Source organism: Arachis hypogaea, chromosome 15 (genome assembly GCF_003086295.3).
Source record: "Arachis hypogaea cultivar Tifrunner chromosome 15, arahy.Tifrunner.gnm2.J5K5, whole genome shotgun sequence".
Taxonomy (NCBI): domain Eukaryota; kingdom Viridiplantae; phylum Streptophyta; class Magnoliopsida; order Fabales; family Fabaceae; genus Arachis; species Arachis hypogaea.
Window position 1 is genome coordinate 5,498,227 of NC_092050.1, and position 19,536 is coordinate 5,517,762.

At 37.2% G+C, this 19,536-nt stretch overlaps 1 non-coding gene across 1 annotated transcript; it reads right to left on the minus strand.

Annotated features, from left to right (window-relative positions):
• Positions 1–16,181: 16,181 nt before the first annotated feature.
• Positions 16,182–16,285, minus strand: LOC112753231 (small nucleolar RNA R71). Its single transcript, XR_003177624.1, has one exon. It is a non-coding gene; the product is annotated as a small nucleolar RNA R71 (small nucleolar RNA).
• Positions 16,286–19,536: the final 3,251 nt, after the last annotated feature.

Consider the following 19,536-nt stretch of genomic DNA (forward strand, 5'->3'; position numbering starts at 1 on the left):
GATTTAAAATCATGTAGATGCAAGTGCGTCCATTCATATCGGGCTTGAGAAAGTATCACTGTCTTTTGATGATTATACCTTTCTTCAAGATTTTTTTCACATGCACGATCTTTTAATGTGAGATATTCATTTTTTAATCCTTCGTGAAGATGACGACGAAGGAAGATCATGACTTTGGCTTTATTATTCTGGGATGCATTATTTTCAACCTTAATGGTATCTCTAAGATCCATTGAATCAAGATGGATTTCAGCATCTAGTATCCATGATAAATAGTTATTTCCTGATATATCAAGAGCATTAAATTTAAGATGAGAGAATTTCGACATAATGAAAATTTATTACTTGAATCTCCCTAAATTTTGATCAGAGTCTCATGTTGATAGCGTGTTATAAAATAAATAATTAAAAAAGAAAAAATAAAAATAAAGCGATGTAAATAAATAACTCTAGCATTCAACCCAATTAATATTTCTAATATATGTAGTAATATATAAAAGAGAGAGGAAAAATAAATGATATTGTATAAAGAGGGAGGAAACTAATAAAGAGAGAGTTTATATTGTATAAGAGAAGAGTATGGTATTATTATTTTTGTGTATAATTCACATGGCACACTATCCCTATTTATATCTGTAAGAGAATTTCATTTTCAACTCTCAATTAATTTAAATTTATATTTGAAAAGATAATTTATTCAGTTAACCGCCTAAATTATAAATGGACATCCATGTGTTTGTTCTTGTCACAACAGTTACCAAGGTAAGAAGACCCGATTAAAACAGGTATAGGTCCGATTTGCCTTAGTAGAACGAGAAGGAATGAAAGATAGTTTCTCGCAGACGAGATTGTCCTCGGTATAGGTGCTAGAAATAAGAATAGTGACAGAGGCGATTCTAGTCTCAAGAAGTTGGGAGGGTTAAATTGAAAATTTGATTCTTGCAAAGAGGATGGATGCAGCGTAGTAAAGAGAAGGTTGAACAGAGAGAAAGGTCAAAGAAGGAGGTTGGAGGAGGTGGTGGTTGCTTAACGACTTTCTTCTTGTGACACTAAATCTAAGGAAGTTGGCTTCCGACGTTGAGAATAATATTGTACCTGTCGAGAATAATGGGTAGAATCACTATAAGTGCCATTGAGTATCAATGTAGATCTCAAGTTATAGGAAGAAGAAAGAAGAGCCTTGGTGTTTCCCAATGAGAACATAAGCAAAGAAGATAACATTTTTGCGGTTGTGTTGGTGGAGAGAATGTGCGGTTAATGGAAATGACATTGAGAATGATGAGTTTGTGGTAGTAGTATGTAAGTTGAGTTGTGCAGAGCTAAGCTAAAATGATAGCAGATACGATGGCAATGAAAGAAATGGAATAAGAGAAGCATGTTGAAGCGTGGTAACATAAGCATAGCCATTGATGGAGGAGTTAATAAAAAATTATACAAAATATTTATTGACAATGAATATATATAAAATAGTAATAAATTGGGATAATTTTGTAAATATTTGCATATCTCCGTTTCATAAAACTCTCTTATAAAGCTCCATCGAATACTTTGCCAGCAAACAAATCCTATCAAAATAAAAAGAGAATAAAATAGTTAAAAGCTAAGGTAAAAAAACGTAGTCAAACTAGCTGAAAATAATTCGTAGATTCTCCAAAGTTAAAAACGTTAAGTGTATCTCCCATAACCACATTTCTATATAAATCAAATAAGTTATATTCGATTTAAAGAGGTTGATAATAAATCAAACGAGTGTATTTTAATTGATGCATAGTTTGTGGCAGCTAGTAATTCAAGTGAGGTTGTTTCGAATTGTTGGGTTTGGTCGTCCATAATAAATTGACACAGTGAACTTCAATTTATATGTAAACGTGCTTCAAGGTAAATCGATTTACCCTCATTCGATTTACACACAAATTTCTGCATATATAATTTGAATTCACTTAATTTGAATTATATTGCACTAAACAATTTTTTTTCAAAAATTTTAAAATAATTCATTATAATATTACTAGTTATGTGTTAAAAAAATAATTGAAATACCTTATACTAAACTATTATTTTAGGAACTACATCATATTTCTTTACAAAAAATTAACTTTTAAGATATTAATTAATACAATAGTGTGTATAGTTATATATTATACATATAAAATTACCTATTAATATTCAATAGACGATTTGGTTGAATATTAGCAAATAAGATATAATAAATATGAATATTATGGAGATAATTAGTATTAAATTTCTAAATTACCTTTAAATTAAACGAAAATATTATTCATATATAAGGTTATCTGGTTCTAAAGAAAGCAGGACCTTAAAAACAAATCTTACTTAAAAAAATAAACTTACCTAAAAATCTCACTTTTAGTAGCAAAATTAAAGATATTAAATTTCTAATAAAAAAATTAAAGATATTTGTAGTAAAATTCATATTGTCTATTAATATTATGTATTATTTATGTACTCTTGCTATAATTAATTATCATCAATGTTAAACTAATAAAAAATTAATCTAAGTAACGAATGATTTAAAATTTTGGATTTTTTTAATTTAAATAATTTTGTCAATCAAATTTTATTACTTGAGATGATGCAATAAATTGATGATAATATATATGAATTGTTTGAGTCTGATTTGTTACTGTATTGCTATATTGAGTAATCCAGAAATCTTTTATTTTACTTTTTTTTGTGACTTAGCTATGCTTAAAATAGTTTGATGACCGGGTCCAATTTTTAGGAAAAACAATGCCCTTTTTCCTACCAGATCAGGAGTTTGTGCAGTGCTTCGGCCACACCGCTACCGTTGTGGCGAAGCTGACACCTACATCCACAGCCTTCTCCAACCACTCAGACGCCTTCATCAGAATGAAGTCCTAAAAGAATAGTTGCAGGAGCTTGAGGGAAAACCGAAAGAGAAAGAAGAATCTAAGAGTTCCGATGCCCCAAGTCAAAGGGATTAGAATCCAAAGTAGAGGAAGAGCCCTGGTGTGATTCGTGGAAGACCTCCTATTCGTCAAGGTTTCCAAGGTAGTGGGAGGCCTAGGAAGTGGCCGCGGACTTATGATGATTAGGTGTTGGATCTTAAAAGGTATAATCTTTTTGGAGTTGCATATTTGAGTTTGTTGCTGTTGTGGATGTTGTGAAGTTGTTTAATTGTTTTGCCTGAATCTGCTAAATGTGTGTTTTTGGTGGACTTTGTTTTGTGATTGGATGTAATTTTTCTTGCCCCTACCATGTAATGCATGTTAATTTTCCTTGTCCAGGATCTCTTTAACTCAGGTTGGTAGCTTTATTGTGATGGCCAAATTGTATGTGTGATATTTGTTCCTGTATGTTAGTTGCTTCAGAAGTGATAGAAATGATAGAATGATGATATACAATTTGTTAGGTTAGTTAAATCTGATATGAGCTTACTATTTGCATCGAGTTTGCATCCCTATTATTATCTTTTAACCTTGTGATTGCTTGGATTTCCGGGGAATGCAGAATGAACTGAGAAATGTTAAGTTTCTTTGGTTTGGAAGGGGATCAGAGTACACTAATTTTTGTGGAGTTGAGGCGCCTTCAAGTCCCGGCTTCTGAAATTGCAGCCGACATTCGAGTAGTTGTCTGAATTTCCACGGCTAGTAGTACTACTGTTGTGTTGATATGTTTAGATATTGTTCATAATATATTTTAGGAATCTCTCTTTGGGTATCTCATATATGCTTTTGTAACATTGACGGTTGTGCATAGCTTTTCTTAATTCTGAATATTTTTTTTTTGCCTTGGCCCAATGCCAAACAAACCAGGAAACTGGGTTGGGTCAGGAAACAACATAACCTTAAGCTACTGATGTAACACCCGATCCCTCTCTTCTTCCCTCTCGCTCTCCGACACTTGATTTCCGTCAGCTGCACAGCCGTTACCGTCGCCGGTCCGGCGTCGATCCCAGAGGCTGAGCTAGCACCGTTTCTCCCCGCCCCGCTGCCTCAGATCGTCAGTTCTGCTATGGCCTATTCCATCTCTCTTGCTGCTACAACTGATTTTCACCGCCGCCGTCTGATGCATTTGTCCGTGGGTGAAGCCGTTTCTTCCGGATCTCTGCCATTAATCTTCGTCGCCAGCAAAGCTCCGGTTGGCTCCTAATCCACGCCGAACTTCTCTTTCCCTGCTTGACATCCTTGCCCAGGTGTGTTAGTGTTATTCACGGAGACGTTTGTCCTTCCCGGTGAAGTCGTATTAGCACCGTTGACAACTGAGAGAGGGTTTATAGTTCCCAAATTTGGCATCAGGTCTCTCTGTCACATTGATTCCCCAAAATTCATATTTCCTTGCCTTTGAATTATGGAATGCAATGTGTTTTGAGTCTTGCCCATTAAATGGCTTCGATTGGAGCATCCATTCTGGTTTGAAGCTTCCCTCCTCAATTGTTCTGCTATCTCTGGTGGGGGCTTCCATCTCCAATTTTCCTCTAATTGGCCTGTCAGGAAACATTTCACCACTCTATCTGCAACTTTATTTCCCTCTCTAGGGATCCACGTGAAGCCACAATTGGAAAGACTCTCAGCCAGAAGAAAAATATCTCGAAGAATCGATTTCACCTATCTTATATAAGTTTTTTATTTCACTGCTTGCACAAGAGGTAAATTATCTGATTCTATTAAGATTTGCTCCAAATTAAGATTTGTAGCTAAAATTAGTGCCCTTCTTATTGCTTCTGCTTCTGCAGCCAGGCTGGAATGAGCTCTGATTCTCATTGATTCTCTTTTTAACAGTCTCCTGGAATTGTCTCGAATCACAATTGTAGTTGCTCCCTCTGTCATCGATCTACTATACGCAGCATCTATGTTAGCCTTCAGCCAGTCCCTCGGTGGAGGTCTCCAAGTAATGCTCTTTCTGCTTATACTCCTGTTATGGTTTTGCCTGAGCTACTCCTTTTTTTGCATTGCTTTCCTGATTTCTGATTCTAGGATTTTAGCTCTGATGATGGTAGCATTGGGGTTGGGGATAGTGTTTTGGAATATAGTCTGGTTTCTCGTTTTCCAAATCTCCCAGCTTAGCACTCCAATTCTTCCAATCAGATCCTCTGCCTCTTCCTTTCCTTGTCCTCTAATTTTCCTGCACATTTCAAGCAGCCATTTTGCGAAAGTCTTGACTGTCTCTGGTGTTGGTAAACATTTACTCTGTTCTTCAAACCACATGCTCTAGTCCACGGGCATAGAAGAATTGCATGTTCCGTGGTCTTTATTCCTTCCCTGCAAATTCGACAGATAGGAGTATTAGTTATTTTCTTTTTAAATAAGTTATTATATACTGGTATTATATCATGCGCAGCTTTCCATAAAAACATTCTTATCTTCGACGAAACATTCATTCCCTATATCTCTTTCCAAAGATCCATCATATTTGTGCTTGTTGACGGTCCCGCTCTCTCGCTGACCTGTTTTTCCTTCTTTACCACATGATATCCTGTCTTAACAGTGTAACCCCCATCCCATCTAAAAGGCCATATTAGTCTGTCCTTGCTCCTCAATAGACTTATGGGTGTTTGCAAAATTTTGTTGCTTATGTTCTCCGTAAATAATTCTATTATTCTTCCTTGTTTCCATCCTTCTCCTTGGATGATGAGCTTGTTTACTTTGTCCACTGAGTAATTTCTGCTCAAAAGGATTTTACTCATGCCCATAACCCAGTTGTCTTCCCATATCTTTACTTTTGAGCCCTTTTCAATACTCCATCTCCCATTCCTTTTTAAGAAATCCCTGCCCTGGATAAGATCTTTCCAAGCCCATGATCCCCCACTCCCGATGTCTGCTTCCCAAAAATCACTATCCTCAAAATATATTTGCTTTTAGAATTGTTACTCATATTGCATTTGGATTTTCATTCACTCTCCATGCTTGCTTGGCTAGATATGCTAAATTCTGACACTGTAAGTCCCTAAAACCTAACCCACGATCCCTCTTGCTTTTGCAAACCTTTCTCAAGCTTTTCCAGTGTATTCCCTTCTCTCTCTTGGTATCTGCCCACCAAAATCTTGCAACTTTTGATCCTATTCTTTGGCAAAAGTTTTTGGGCAGCAAGACAATGCTCATAGCATAACTGGGTAGGTATGGCTTGAATAACTGCTTTAATCAAAGTCTCCTCCCTTGCCTAGTTGAGTAGTCGCTCTTTCCACCCTTCAATTTTATTGTCTATCCTTTCTTCTAGCCATGCCAACACTTTGTTTTTCGATTTTCCCCAATGTGCCAGTAATCCGAGATATTTCCCAGAATTTTCCAAGTTTGCATGCCCATAATCTCTTCTATATTGACCCTTGTCTGAATCCGTACCTGCTGTCCAAATATTATGCCCGATTTCTCTAAATTTATCTTCTGTCCCGATGCATCCGTGTATCTGTTCAGAATTAAGATGCTTTGATAAAGTTCTCTTCTTTGGCTTCCGTAAAAAGAATGCAATCGTCTGCAAACAGAAGGTGGGTGATAACTGGTACTGTTAGAGCAAGTTTAACGCCTGAAATACGTCCTTCCCTTTGTGCTTCCTCCATAAGTGTTGTGAAAACCTCTGCCACCATAATGAAAAGTTATGGCGATATAGGATCACCTTGTCTTAGACCTCTTTGAGGTTTTATCCTTTTAGACAGCTTACCATTTATTTTAAATTTATAACTTGCACTTTTGACACACTCCATTACTAATTGTATCCAGCTCTGCTCAAAACCAAAGGAATGTAAAATTTTTTCCAAAAAATCCCACTCTAATCTATCATAAGCCTTGTTCATGTCCAATTTTACAGCTAAGTTTTGGGAGCCAAACCTGCCTTTTTTGTTTAAATTGTGGAAGGCCTCCTGAATAATAACAAGGTTGTCTTCTATGAATCTTCCTCCCACGAAAGCGCTTTGGGTAGGGGAGTTAATTTATCAAGAAACTTTTTTAATATAAGGACAATGATTTTCGTCACGCTCTTGTAAATGTAATTACAGCAGCTGATAGGTCTTAATTGGCTAAGGCATTCTAGTTGTTTAACTTTGGGAATCAGGACCACCGTAGTCTCTTCCATGTCCTCTGGCATTCTCCTGCTAGCAAAAATTTCCTTAATAACATCACAGGCCTCTCTACTGATGATATCTCAGTGCTTTTGAAAGAATAAACCATTAAGACCATCTGGACCAGGCGCTTCCAGGCTTTCCATACTGAAGGCTGCATCCCTTATCTCCTTATCTGACACTTCCTTTAGAAGCTCCCTGTTCATTTCTATCGTGACCCTTTTCGGGATAATTCAGGTGCATTCCCCTACTTTGCTCCTTGTGGTTGTGGCAAATAGATTAGTGAAGTGTCTCTCCACTAATTCCATGATGTCCTTGCTCCCTGTGATCCAGTTTTCCTCTACGTCCTTCAATCTTTCGATCTTATTCAAGTCTCTTCTTTGAATTGTCGTTGCATGGAAGTAGGAGGTATTTTTGTCCCCAAACTTTAGCCATTTTAATTTTGCTTTTTTGGCCCCAGTACTTTTCTTCTTTCTTCCAAAGCGGTGATATTTTTACGTTCAGATCCTTGATCCTTTTCTGCTGCTGTTCTGAAAATTCCTGATTCTGAAGTTTTGAGATTTCTTCCTTAAGTTAGTTAATTTTCTTATCTGCTCTAGTGAAAGTTCTTTTGCTCCATTGCTCCAATTCCTTCTTGCAACTCTTGAATTTTTCTTGTAGTTTTTTTTCCATTTATTCCTTTTTATTCTCATGCTTTTTCCATCCTTGCTTGATGATCTTCTCACAATCTTCGTGATCTTCCCAATATGCTTCATACTTGAAATGTCGTTCGAATTTCTCTCTCAGTTCCAGCCTTAAAACCAAAGGACAATGACAAGATCCTATCATCGGGAGGGCTGTGAGGGTTGCATTCTGATATAATCTCCTCCACTCCCAGTTGACAAGAACCCTGTCAAGCATTTCTCTTGTAACGAAGCCATTCCTAGGATTGCTAAACCACGTGAATTTTTCTCCCTTAAGATCAATGTCCATCATTCTATTACCATTCACAAAATTCCTAAACTCTTCCACCTGCTCTCTTGGCTTTGGGTGTAAGCCCACCTTTTCTTCCTGATTCAAAATATCATTAAAATCCCCAATGAACAATTGTGGTTCATTTTGATTCTGATTTTGAGCTACTTGATAAACCCCATTTGTAGGGTTTATCTTGTATTGAGTTTTGGAGATTTTATCAACTTTTACCCACATTTATTCAATAAAATAGCATGGTTTTATAACTTCTCCCTTAATTGTGCTTAAGAGTGAAAACAAACTTTTTAGGATTCAAAGTAGCTAAATTTAATTCACCTTGATTCCATTAGATGCCTTGATATGTTTGTTAAGTGATTTAAGGTTTAGGAGGCAAAGATTGGATCAAGGGAATGAAGAAAGAAAGCATGAAAAGTTGGAGAACTCATGAAGAAATGAAAGAACCGGAAAGCTATCAAGCCGACCTCTTCGCACTTAAACGACCATAACTTGAGCTACAAAGGTCCAAATGATGCGGTTCCAGTTGGGTTGGAAAGCTAACATCTGGGGCTTCGAAATGATATAAGATTTGCCATAGTTGCATCACGCATAGGGGCGCGCATGCGCACGGTACGCGGACGCGCCGATGGTGGCACATGACCCACTTAATGCAACACGTGGCCAGCGATTTTAGAAGCATTGTGGGCCCAATCCAACTCATTTCTAATGCTATTTAAGCCAATGATTGAAGAGGAATCAACTTACTTTTGATCATTAGTCATAGTTTAGTTTTAGAAGTAGTTAGAGTTAGAGAGAGAAGCTCTCTTTTCTCTCTAGAATTAGGATTAAGAATTAGGGTTATATTAGGATCTCATAGTTCTAGGTTTAATTCAAGTCTCCTTCTACTTCTACCTTCAATTGATGATTGCTACACTTTGGTTCTTCTCTCTATCCCTATTCTCTTGTTGTAATTTCTCTTATTTTGTTTCTAGGTTTTGTAATTGAGATACTCTTGTTCTCTTTGTTTTCTTTTAATAATGCAATTTGAGGTAATTTATGATAATTGTGATTTCCTTAATTGTTGCTGTTAATTCATTGTATTCAATTGTAGTTAGAATTCATACTTGTTGTGATTTACTATACTTTTCTTTGGTGCCTTCCAAGTGTTTGATTAAATGCTTGGAAGAATGTTAGACTAGAATTTTATGTTCTTGGCTTGAGAAGGTAACTTAGGATTTCTTGAGTCACTAGTGTCCAATTGATTGATAGTTGATAGCCCTTAACTCTAGCCCTCATTAATCCAATTAGTGGAAAGCTAGGATTTATGGAATAGGATTGATATAACTCACTTGACTTTCTTTTGTTAATTGATTTAAGGATGACTAAGTGGGATTAATCCTTGCAACTACCATACTTGTGGCTAGTGATAATGATGAAGACCCTTGACAACCAAACCTTGCCAAGACCATTTTGTTAATAAAGTTTTCTTACCATTTACTATTCATATTTCTCATCCAAAACCCCAAAATAAACAAGTCCATAACCAATAACGAGAACACTACCCTGCAAGTCCTTTGAGAGACGACCCGAGGTTTAAATACTTCGGTTTATAGATTTTAGGGGTTTGTACTTGTGACAAACAAATTTTTGTATGAGAGGATTATTGTTGGTTTAGAGACTATACTTCAACAAGATTTCATTTGTGAAATTCTAAACCGTCAAAAATCCAATCATCACTACTAAATCCTTCCATTGCTTCCTTCTCTACCAAAAATTAGGGTCTCCATACACAAAACCAAGGTTCTGAAAACCGAACCGGTTATCGAACCGCTCTAGCTACTGGTTGACTGGTTCATAGGTTCAATCGGTTCGACCGTAGTTGAACCGAAAAAACCGTTTTATAATAAAATAATAAATAAAATATAAATAAACACATTAAAACATAATTATAGTCTAATATAAATCTTAAAATATCATCCCAATTAAAAGTTACATAAATCAGAATATTATGATCTCATTCAAATACAAACTCAAAAGTCAAATAACAAAAACAACCAATCAAACATAAACATGCCAACATCCAACTATTCAAGTTTGATAGAAATTTTCACTTACAATAGAAAGCATCAAAGCTGTTGATGGTAATACAGCAGTTCCTCCTAGAACATAAAGACCCACAGAATCAATACTTCTTGCAACTTGCTTGCATTGAATTCCCTGGTATTTTCAGAAGACTCAAAACAAAAATATTAGTGTAACACCCCAAGAATAAACAAACACATAAGCATAATTACAAAATCATAGGACTTGGCACAAACATAATGGTGAAAATCCATAAATCAGGGGCAGTAATGCACATCTGACTAGAACCAAAATAAATCTTCCACGTATTTTGTATTTAATCTTTCTAGGAATATCTAGCCTTTTCTAAATAAAGTTGGCAAGCAACAATTGTCATAAACCACAGGTCATTCAGACCAAAAAAGAAGCACCACTATAATCAAATAAGGATACAAGAGAATCTCAAATAATTGCATAAATCATGCTTACAGTAAGTTAAAACAACCAAGCACCAATGCATATAAATCTGAACCAAAAAGATGAAAACTTACCTGAGAGAGTTATAGCCAAGGATGGAGCTGACCGTGGTTCCAAGAATGAAGAACAAAATGAGAAAGCAAAACAAGAATCATCGTGCATCTATGCACTAAAAGAGATTTCAGTGGAAGTGCAGGATGAAGATACAACTGAATTTGTGAAGGATGATGGGAAAAAAACCTTGACAATTTCAGTGGGATTGCTCGATGAAGAAGTAACATTAGAGTTCGAATCTATGAAGCATGATGAAGATATGGTCATAATACTACTAAGTTATAAAGAAAAAGATTTCAATATACATAATACACTCACTTTACATGGCAATAACCTCTTTAATTAAGTCCAAAAGATCAAATATTCTATCACAATACTTCTTGAATAATTTGAATTCCACCGCAGCTTAATATATGTACAGAACATTTACTCTTGGTATTAGAATAGCATATTATAGGCATCTAATAATATTAACTTTATCCAATGATTCAATCTATGGTTAAAAATGATTACACAGCAATAACTTCATCCTTCTATTTTGAAAGCTTATACACCTCATGCATGCTGTCCTACAAGAATCTTGCAACACAACAACTCTGTGAACTCTTTCCACAAATTAAGCTATCACTTACTTTTTCTCTGTGGAAAATAGCAAAAATAAAATTAGAGGAATAGAAAAATGTACCTACAACAACAAAAGCTTTTCAATCATAAGTGCCACTACTCTAACTTTCTCCATCATGTCCTTGCTTTTCAATAACATTAAGCCAAAATCAGAAAACACGGTATCTGGTTCCCAACACCTTAATCCAGCTTAATTACCACCTCAAATGATCTTAGAATTACATGAAGATATGTAGCCAACGTATAGGATTACATCTTGATATGTACATAAGCCACCTGCAGAAGATAGTAAAAACTAAAAACATTAAAAAAGTACATTTAATTCATCCATTTGTTTAATACATCTAAAAACAAATCTCAAATGTTGGATACATGGAAAAAGGATATTCCCTGTGTTTCAATTTTTGTTTTATGGTAATTGTTATCATCCTCTTTAAATGTGATTTTCTTTTGAAACATATGAGTTAACAAGTATTACCTATAGCAAAGATTGTTTCCGAGAGACACCGAGGGAGACAGAGCAGCAGACGGTGGCTTTGAAGGTCGCGATGGCTGCTGCTTCGAAGGTTGCGCGATGGAGGCTTCGAAGGTTGCGCGACGGAGGCTTCGAAGGTTGCACTCGCTGCTGCGCGATGGAGGTGAAGTGACCGAGCACGAGGCGGTGGCTGTCCGAAGGAACGACGACGGCGACGGCACGAGACGGTGACTGGACGGAGGTGAGCTCGATGAGATTGAGGAGCCCTCCCCCTGACTGAGTGTGTGCGAGACTGAGAGGAGTAGATGACTGAGGAGCTCGATTAGGGCTTGGCTGTGTAATAGTTAGGGATTTTTGGGATTGAAACGGCAACGTTTAGTTGCCTTCTCTAAAAACCGGTCGGGTCACGGTAAATATCAAGATTCATATTTTTATTCCATAAAATACTTAGACCTCCGGACAAGCCCCGGAGTTCTACACAAAAGGATTTATCAAAACGGAGTTCTCTCTTTAACTTCCTGATTTTACATTCCTTAGCTCTTGTTTCCATAAGAAAAATTATGGCGACTTGCTCTTTTTGCAAAGATCTTTTAATTCGGAAACTATTGTGGTTGCCTCCACACCCCGACAGTTCCAACTTACTATACTCATGGCTGGGGTTGGGCATGTATAGGTGATGAGCGGATAATTTATACGCTTTTTGGCATTGTTTTTAGGTAGTTTTTAGTAAGTTTAAGCTACTTTTAGGGATGTTTTCATTAGTTTTTATGTTAAATTCATATTTCTGGACTTTACTATGAGTTTGTGTATTTTTCTGTGATTTCAGGTAAATTCTGACTAAAATTGAGGGATTTGAGCAAAACTCTGAAGAAGGCTGACAAAAGGACTGCTGATGCTGTTGGAATCTGACCTCCCTGCACTCGAAATGGATTTTCTGGAGCTACAGAACTCCAATTGGCGCGCTCTCAATGGCGTTGGAAAGTAGACATCCAGAGCTTTCCAGCAATATATAATAGTCCATACTTTATTCGAAGAATCACGACGTAACTTGGCGTTGAACGCCAAGTTCATGCTGCTGTCTGGAGTTAAACGCCAGAAAAACGTCATGATTCGGAGTTGAACGCCCAAAACACGTCATAACTCGAAGTTCAACTCCAAGAGAAGCCTCAGCTCATGGATTGATCAAGCTCAGCCCAAACATACACCAAGTGGGCCCCGGAAGTGGATTTATGCATCAATTACTTACTCATGTAAACCCTAGTAGCTAGTCTAGTATAAATAGGACATTTAACTATTGTATTAGACATCTTTGGTCTCAGTTTTGTTTTATTCTTCATCCTAAGAGACTATTGATCACGTTAGGGGGGGCTGGCCATTCGGCCATGCCTGAACCTTTTGCTTATGTATTTTCAACGGTGGAGTTTCTGCACACCATAGATTAAGGGTGTGGAGCTCTGCTGTACCTCAAGTATTAATGAAGTTCTATTTTCTTTTATCCAAATCTCTCTTATTCTTATTCCAAGATATTCATTCGTACCCAAGAAAATGATGAATGTGATGATAAGTAACCCTCATTATCATTCTCACTTATGAAACGCGCGTGATTGACAACCACTTCCGTTCTACATGCAACAGAGCTTGAATGCGTATCTCTTAGATTCCCCAACAGAATCTTCGTGGTATAAGCTAGATAGATGGCGGCATTTATGAGGATCCGGAAAGTCTCACCTTGTCTGTGGTATTCCGAGTAGGATCCTGGGAATCCGGAAAGTCTAACCTTGTCTGTGGTATTCCGAGTAGGATTCCGGTAATGAATGACTGTGACGTGCTTCAAACTTGCAAGTGCTGGGCGTTAGTGACAGACGCAAAAGAATCAAGGGATTCTATTCCAGTAGGAGCGGGAACCAACCAGTTATTAGCCGTACTGTGACAGAGTGCGTGAGCATTAGTTTTCACTGCGAGGATGGGATGTAGCCATCAACCATGGGTGATGCCTCCAGACGATTAGCCGTGCGAGTGACAGCCGCATAGGATCATTTTCCCGAGAGGATTGAAAGTAGTCACAGCTGATGGTGAACCCCTATACAAAGCTTGCCATGGAAAGGAGTAAGAAGGATTGAGTAGAAGCAGTAGGAGAGCAGGCGTCCTTGAGCCATGCAGCATCTCCATTCGCTTATCTGAAATTCTCATCAATGAATCTGCATAAGTCTTCTATCTCGTTTATTATTTCTATTTTCTTATTTATATTTTTGAAAACCCATAAACCATTTTAATCTGCCTAACTGAGATTTGCAAGGTGACCATAGCTTGCTTCATACCAACAATCTCTGTGGGATCGACCCTTACTCACGTAAGGTTTATTACTTGGACGACCCAGTACACTTGCTGGTTAGTTGAACGGAGTTGTGAGCTTCTCTAACAATGCCTGAAACTCTTTTATCAGAATTTCGTCCACCAAGTTTTTGGCGCCGTTGCCGAGGATTGTTCGAGTATGGACAACTGACGGTTCATCTTGTTGCTCAGATTAGGTAATTTTCTTTTCAAAAATCTTTTTCAAAAATTTTTCTTTTATTTTTCGTTTTTCAAAAAAAATGTTTTCGAAAAAATTTAATAAAAATACAAAAAAATCATAAAATCATAAAAACCAAAAATATTTTGTGTTTCTTGTTTGAGTCTTGTGTTAATTTTAAAGTTTGGTGTCAATTGCATGCTTTAAAAATTTTTCTTGCATTTTTTTTCGAAATTCCCATGCATTCATAGTGTTCTTCATGATCTTCAAGTTGTTCTTGATGAGTCCTCTTGTTTGATCTTGATGATTTATTGTTTTGTGTTGTTTGTTGTTTTTCATGTGAATTTTTGCATTCATATTTTCCATGCATTAAAAAAAAAATTTCTATGTTTGGTGTCTTGCATGTTTTCTTTGCATAAAAATTTTTTCAAAATTATGTTCTTGATGTTCATCATGATCTTCAAAGTGTTCTTGGTGTTCATCTTGACATTCATAGCATTCTTGCATGCATCTTGTGTCTTGATCCAAAATTTTCATGTTTTGGGTCATTTTTGTGTTTTTCTTTAAAAATTCAAAAAAAAAATCAAAAAAATATCTTTTCCTTATTTTCCTCCAAATTTTCGAAATTTTGGGTTGACTTGGTCAAAAATTTTTAAAATTAGTTGTTTCTTACAAGTCAAGTCAAAAATTTCAATTTTAAAAATCTTATCTTTTCAAAATCTTTTTCAAAAATCATATCTTTTTCATTTTTTTTCGAAAATTTCAAAAATTATTTTTCAAAATATTTTCAAAATCTTTTTCTTATCTTTTTATCAAATTTTCGAAAATTAAGCTAACAATTAATGTGATTGGTTCAAAAATTTGAAGTTTGTTACTTTCTTGTTAAGAAAGGTTCAATCTTTAAGTTCTAGAATCTTATCTTGTAGTTTCTTGTTAGTTAAGTCAATTTTAAAATTAAATCCTTTTATCTTTTATCTTATCTTTTTCAAAAATTTTATCTTTTTCAAAATTTGATTTCAAAATATCTTATCTAACTTCTTATCCTCTTATCTTTTTCAAAATTTGATTTCAAATCTTTTTCAATCAACTAACTAACTTTTTGTTTGTTTCTTATCTTTTTCAAAACCACCTAACTACTTTTCCCTCTCTAATTTTCGAAAATTCTCCCTCTCTTTTTCAAAAATTCTTTTTGTTTTAAATTTTAATTTTAATTATATTTTGTCTTTGATTTTCTAAAATTACTAACCTCTTTTTCAAAAATTATTTTCGAAATCTTCCTTCTCTTTTCTTCTTCTATTTAATTATTTAATTACTAACACTTCTCTTCACCTCTCTTCATCCAAAAATCCGAATCCCCATCTCCATTCTTCTAACCCCTTTCTTCTTCTACTAACATAAGGGAATCTCTATACTGTGACATAGAGGATTCCTCTTTCTTTTCTTGTTTTCTTCTCTTTCATATGAGCAGGAACAGGGAAAAGGGCACTCTTGTTGAAGTTGATCCAGAACCTGAAAGGACTCTGAAGAGAAAATTAAGAGAAGCTAAATTACAACAATCCAGAAATAACCTTTCAGAAATTTTCGAACAAGAGAAGGAGATGGCAGCCGAAAATAATAATAATAATAATGCAAGGAGAATGCTTGGTGACTTCACAAAGCCAACGTCCAAGTTTGATGGAAGAAGCATCTCCATTCCTGCCATTGGAGCCAATAATTTTGAGCTGAAACCTCAGCTAGTTGCTTTAATGCAACAAAACTGCAAGTTTTATGGACTTCCATCTGAAGATCCTTATCAGTTCTTAACTGAGTTCTTGCAGATCTGTGAGACTGTAAAGACGAATGGAGTTGATCCTGAAGTCTACAGACTCATGCTTTTCCCTTTTACTGTAAGAGACAGAGCTAGAATATGGTTGGATTCACAACCTAAGGATAGCCTGGACTCCTGGGATAAGCTGGTCACTGCCTTCTTGGATAAATTCTTTCCTCCTCAAAAGCTGAGCAAGCTGAGAGTGGATGTTCAAACCTTCAAACAAAAAGATGGTGAATCCCTCTATGAAGCTTGGGAAAGATATAAGCAGTTGACCAAAAGATGTCCATCTGACATGTTTTCAGAATGGACCCTATTAGATATATTCTATTATGGTCTCTCTGAATTTTCGAAAATGTCACTGGACCATTCTGCAGGTGGATCTATTCACCTGAAGAAAACGCCTGAAGAGGCTCAAGAACTCATTGACATGGTTGCAAACAACCAATTCATGTATACCTCTGAGAGGAATTCCGTGAATAATGGGATACCTCAGAAGAAAGGAATTCTTGAAATTGATGCTCTGAATGCCATATTGGCTCAGAATAAAATGTTGACTCAACAGGTCAACATAATCTCTCAAAATCTGAATGGATTGCAACATGCATCCAACAGTACTAGAGAGGCAGCTTCTGAAGAAGCTTATGATCCTGAAAACCCTGCTATGGCAGAGGTTAATTACATGGGTGAACCTTATGGAAACACCTATAACCCATCATGGAGAAATCATCCAAATTTCTCCTGGAAGGATCAACAAAAGCCTCAACAAGGCTTTAACAATGGTGGACGCAATAGGCTAACCAATAGTAAGCCATATCCATCATCTTCTCAGCAACAGACAGAGAACTCTGAACAAAACACTTCTAATTTAGCCAATATAGTCTCTGATCTGTCAAAGGCCACTTTCAGTTTCATGAATGAAACAAGATCCTCCATTAGAAATTTGGAGGCACAAGTAGGCCAGCTGAGTAAGAAAGTTATTGAAACTCCTCCCAGTATTCTCCCAAGCAATACAGAAGAGAATCCAAAAGGAGAGTGCAAGGCCATTGATTTAATCAAAGTGGCCGAATGCACTAGGGAGGAGGAGGACGAAAATCCTAGTGAGGAAGACCTCCTGGGACGTCCTTCAAGCAAGAAGGAGTTTCCTATTAAGGATCCAGAGGAATCTGAGGCTCATCTAGAGACCATAGAGATTCCACTAAATCTCCTTCTGCCATTCATGAGCTCTGAAGACTATTCTTCCTCTGAAGAGGATGAAGATGTGACTGGAGAGCAAGTTGCTCAATATTTAGGAGCTATCATGAAGCTGAATGCCAAGTTGTTTGGTAATGAGACTTGGGAAAGTGAATCTCCCTTGCTCATTAGTGAACTAGATACTTGGATTCAGAAAACTCTACCTCAAAAGAAACAAGATCCTGGCAAGTTCTTAATACCTTGTACCATTGGCACCATGAGTTTTGAAAAAGCTCTATGTGATCTGGGGTTAGGGATAAATCTTATGCCACTCTCTGTAATGGAGAAGCTGGGGATCATTGAGGTACAACCTGCCTTGTTCTCATTGCAATTGGCAGATAAGTCAATAAGACAAACTTATGGAATAGTAGAGGACGTGCTAGTAAAGGTTGAAGGCCTTTACATCCCTGCTGATTTCATAATCCTAGACACTAGGAAGGAAGATGACGAATGCATCATCCTAGGAAGACCTTTCCTAGCCACAGCAGAAGCTGTGATAGATGTCAACAGAGGTGAGTTAGTCCTTCAATTGAATGGGGACTACCTTGTGTTTAAGGCACATGGCCATCCCTCTGTGACAAAAGAGAGTAAGCATGAAGAGCTTCTCTCAGTTCAAGGTCAAGAAGAGCCCACACAGTCAAACTCTAAGTTTGGTGTTGTGAGGCCACAACCAAACTCTAAGTTTGGTGTTCAAACTCCATATCCAAACTCTAAGTTTGGTGTGGGGACTACACACTAAAATTGACCTGATCATCTTGTGGCTCCATGAGAGCCACTGTCAAGCTATTGACATTAAAGAAGCGCTTGTTGGGAGGCAACCCAATTTTATTTATCTAATTTTATTTTATTTTGTTTCTTTGTTATTTTTGTGTTTAATTAGGTACATGATCATGGGGAGTCACGAAAAAGTCAAAAAAAAATTAAAAACAGAGTCAAAAACAGAAAAAAAAATTGTTCACCCTGGAGGCAGCGCAGACTGGCGTTCAACGCCAGTAAGATGCATCTGGCTGGCGTTCAACGCCAGAACAGAGCACCATTCTGGCGCTGAATGCCAGAAACAAGCAACAACCTGGCGTTTAACGCCAGGAATGTGCACACAGAGGACAAATTGGCGCTGAACGCCAGATACAAGCATGAAACCGGCGTTCAACGCCAGAGACATGCATTACATGGGCGTTGAACGCCCAGAACGTGCACCAATGGGGCGTTTAAACGCCAGAATGATGCATGAAGGCATTTTACATGCCTATATGGTGAAGGAATGGTATTTCTTTTCACCTCAAGATCTGTGGACCCCACAGGATCCCTACCTCAGGATCTGTGGACCCCACAGGATCCCCACCTACCACATTCCCACCTTTTCTTTAATCCTAATCACACTCTCCTAATCCAAATCTCATTTTCACTCTTTTCCATGTCACACTTCCCAAAAACCTTCACCAATCACCTCAATTCCTCTTCCCAATTACCCTATTCACCATTCACATCAACCTCCTCTTCCCCATAAACCCCACCTACCTTCATAAAATTCAAATTCATTTTCCCACCCATTCCCACCCAAATTGGCCGAACCTATACCCTCCCCTCTCCCTATAAATACCCTTCCCTTCTACTTCAATTTTCACACATCACAAACCCACATTCTCCCACATAGCCGAACCAACTCTTCTCCCTCTCTTCCCTATTCTCTTCTTCTTCTTCTACTTTTCTTTTCTTTCTTGCTCGAGGGCGAGCAAAATTTTAAGTTTGGTGTGGTAAAAGCATAAGCTTTTTGTTTTTCCATTACCATCAATGGCACCTAAGGCCGGAGTATCCTCTAGAAAAGGGAAAGGGAAGACAAAAGCTTCCACCTCCGAGTCATGGGAAAAGGAGAGATTCATCTCCAAGAGCCATCAAGACCACTTCTATGATGTTGTGGCAAAGAAGAAGGTGATCCCCGAGGTCCCTTTCAAGCTCAAAAAGAATGAGTATCCGGAAATCCGACATGAGATCCAAAGAAGAGGGTGGGAAGTCATAACCAACCCCATGCAACAAGTCGGAATATTGATGGTTCAAGAGTTCTATGCCAATGCATGGATCACTAGGAACCATGATCAAAGTATGAACCCGAATCCAAAGAACTATCTCACAATGGTTCGGGGGAAATACTTAGATTTTAGTCCGGAAAATGTGAGGTTGGCGTTTCATTTACCTATGATGCAAGGAGATGAACGCCCCTACACTAGAAGGGTCAACTTTAATCAAAGGTTGGACCAAGTCCTTATGGACATATGTGTGGAAGGAGCTCAATGGAGAATAGACTCAAAAGGCAAGCC